Genomic DNA, 4,052 nt, shown 5'->3' with positions numbered 1-4,052 from the left:
TAGCCTTCTATTAAGCTTGCTATACCCGCAATTGTACTAACATTGGCATTTTTCATTATGAGGTCTATGAAATATCTTTTATCCTTCAATATTGTGTGGTTGGATCCACTGTCCACCACTAGTACATTCATATCCTCAACCATTTCTATAATGACAATAATTTTGTTTTAAACTTTAATAAAACAAGCAAATAAATATTGAAATAAAATCATTGAACTTAAACCAAAAAATAATTATCCAATACATTACCATAAAATCATAAAATTAAACCAAAATAAAACCGAAATTTAGTCATCATCTTTAAGGCAATCAGAAGTCTCATATTCTAGTAAATCATCATTCTCATGGTCGAAGTCATCTTCACCATCGAGATGCACATAGTTGGCTTCCGGGTTCTTCTTCAAGACTTCTTGATATGCATCAATAAGATTTCTAGGGGTTCTGCAATTCTTGGCCCAATGGTTGGATATACCACATCGGTGACAAACAGATTTAGCCTTGTTTTGTGGTTTAAAGGACCCAAGGCCCCTACCACCACGTCCGTGGCCTCCACGGCCATTTCCGTCAAAGCGGCTGGCTTGGAACTGTCCACGACCACCATGTCCTCTACCACCACGGCCACGGCCATAGTGTCTTTCTCTGTGGACGTAGTTGGTCTCTTTGGGTTCCGTAGGCTCATTCGGATTTTGCTTTACCACATCCACCTTGTGTGCTTCTGGTAATGGGGTTGTACCAGGAGGTCTCATAACACTGTTCATCAACAACAATTCATTGTTCTGCTCAGCTAGCAGTAGACACGAGATTAGGTCCCCATAGGTTTCAAAACCCTTTTCTCGGTATTGTTGTTGAAGCAATATGTTGTTAGGGCTAAAAGTAGACAATGTCTTTTCTAGTAGCTCTTTCTCGGTGACCTTAGTACCGCAAAACCTAAGGAGTGAGACAATCCTAAAAAGCTCTGAGTTATATTCATCCACGGATTTGTAATCCTGGATCCTTAGGTTTTTCCAATCGAATTGAGCCTTTGGTAGGAGCACCGTCTTTTGGTGTCCGTATCTGCGTTTAAGCTCTGTCCAAAGGTCAAAAAGATCTTCTATGATGAGGTACTGGTTCTTAAGACTCTCAGCAAGATGATGGCGCATATGCATAATGCCCTTGTACTTTTGTTTGTCAGATGGTTCAAAACCTTCTTCAATGCACTCAAATAAGTCTTTTGGCTTTAGCATGATCTTAGTGTCCAATGCCCATTGCAGGTAGTTGTCTCCGGAAGCATTCAAAGCAGCATAGTCCAGGTTGTTCAACCTTGCCATCTCCATAAAACAGAAATAGACAACCGATCATTAGCATGCGGTATTTGAGACCGAACCATGCAATCAATTAATAGGTCATGCGGTATTTAAGACCGAACCATGCCTTAGGCCATGCGGTATTTAAGACCGAACCATGCCTTGCCTTATATATATATTTTCGGTTTAGTATGCATGGAAAACAAACAAATCTAAATAGAAACTAGCCATGCAATAATTTCCTTTTCTTAGATGTTTTTAAAGATTTCCTTTTCTTAAATAGTTTTGAGTTTTAGAAAATTTCCCTTTTTCTTAATCATTGGATAATAACAAAATATTCCTCANCTTTAGCATGATCTTAGTGTCCAATGCACATTGCAGGTAGTTGTCTCCGGAAGCATTCAAAGCAGCATAGTCCAGGTTGTTCAACCTTGCCATCTGCATAAAACAGAAATAGACAACCGATCATTAGCATGCGGTATTTGAGACCGAACCATGCAATCAATTAATAGGTCATGCGGTATTTAAGACCGAACCATGCCTTAGGCCATGCGGTATTTAAGACCGAACCATGCCTTGCCTTATATATATATTTTCGGTTTAGTATGCATGGAAAACAAACAAATCTAAATAGAAACTAGCCATGCAATAATTTCCTTTTCTTAGATGTTTTTAAAGATTTCCTTTTCTTAAATAGTTTTGAGTTTTAGAAAATTTCCCTTTTTCTTAATCATTGGATAATAACAAAATATTCCTCAAACTTTAGGATAATGATTATAATTAATTTAGAGGTTATCTAATTTATTTTTCTATGCAAACATAGAATAATTCTGATTTTAATGTTTTATTTTTAGGGTTTGAATTTCTCAAACACCTAAATCGATTTTAATTTAGGATTTTAGGGTTCTTATGCAACCTAAATTTACAGGAAAATTCTATGCCAAATTCGATTAATAATTTCAAGGATGCATGCAATTTCATGTTTTAAATATCCTAGAACAATCAGATTAATATTTCTTATGGAACTCAAATTTAACAGTTTAGTTCTAAGGTCTTATGCATCAAGCAAAACTCAAACAAACAAACAATCATAGCCGAATTTTAATCATAGCATAATTGGTGTAGTTAACAAACAATCTAACAACCCTAACATCCGATTTTTAAGTTTTATAGTTTAGGGATTTGAGAAACTTAAGAACATGTTTGTTTGATTGTGTACTTGTAATTTTTAGGGTTTAATAGTTTTAGGATCAAGTTCGAATATATGTGTCCAATAGGTTCGATATTACCTTAACACCAAAGGGGTCTGACCGGTTTTGATCTGGGAGCTAAAGACCTCAGATATCTCTCACGAACCTCGATCTGAACTCCAACAAAACTTTGATCACGAACTGATTTCCGAACAGGAGCTTCCACGAACAAGAATTGAATCACGAACATATCACAAGTCCGAACAGCTGCTAAGTCTTCAAACGAACAAGGGAAGAAGTAGGCGGCGGTTTTAGGGTTTTGGTGGAAGGAGGATGAATGGCGGTGGTTAGGGTTTTAGGGTTTTTACTCAGCTGGATCTTAGAAACGATCGTGCTGATAACGTGTTGTAAACTAGAAAATCAAAAGGAGAAATTCTCTTGTTCTTATTATGGATAATCGAATGAGGTTACATATATATAGTAAAGTACAAGGGCTAAAGCCCATAACTGACTAGGAAATAGAATATGCTGATGGACCTATGGCCGATGGGCCATAAGGCACTAAACGTACATGGGCCATACATGGCCGGTTATGGAGTCCACCATCCAGTGCTTTACAACATTATGAATGGTGGAAATTAGAAAAATACAAAATCGGCTATCTCGAAATAATAATTACATCTATCTAGTTTAAGTTTTTTTTTTTTACCGTTAGAATTATTTGCACACGTGTAACGTGTTCATCATTAAATATTCATTGAGCATTGTACTTTTATAAACATGGTGAATTTTTGAATTAACCGAAAAATAAAAATAAATTAAAAATATTGCACTATAAAACTAAAAATAAAGAAAAGGGTATTATGTAATGTAATGCTCAACTTGTATTTTGGTAATGGCCAATATGGTGGAAATAAATAATCACATAATTGAGTTATGTATCTGAAAACACCAGTTCTGATGCGAGCAAGAGAAGTGGGATCGTGATCGCGTTAATAGTTATACAATCACATTTTGTCATAACTTCATTTTTCGGTTCTATGCTAATAATATCTTTGATCCGATTTTTTATTTTTATAATTTGAAATGTGATACAAAAAACATAGAAAATAGATAAATATTTTTATCAAATCCTCTAGAAGAATGTTTAGAGGATAAAATTTCAAAAATTATATGAATATATAAATATGTAATACAAAGATACTAAATCAAATTAACGATGATAAATTGATCTACATTACAATTATCAAATTTAGTAACTCATGTGATATATATATATATATATATAATAATATAAGTTGTTACTAGTTTAGTGACCTAAATTAGTAAATAATAAGTTGCAAAACCTTAAAAATAAAAAACAAATTTCTCAGAAAACTAAAAAACTGTTTTTTTTTTAGGGTCAAAACAATAAATTTAAACAAATACAATACGTTTGGGAGGGCAAAATCGTCAATTTAAAATATATCAATCTGTGTGTGTGGGATCTCTCTCTCTCTCTCTCCCATTTTATAAAGAAAAACATTTCCCTCTCTCTCTCACGCGCTTCCACTTTTCTCAGAAACTCACAGCGAAACAA

The sequence above is a fragment of the Camelina sativa genome, chromosome 6, assembly GCF_000633955.1.
Source record: "Camelina sativa cultivar DH55 chromosome 6, Cs, whole genome shotgun sequence".
NCBI classification, from domain to species: Eukaryota; Viridiplantae; Streptophyta; class Magnoliopsida; order Brassicales; family Brassicaceae; genus Camelina; species Camelina sativa.
Note: the sequence above shows the minus strand (reverse complement) of the source record.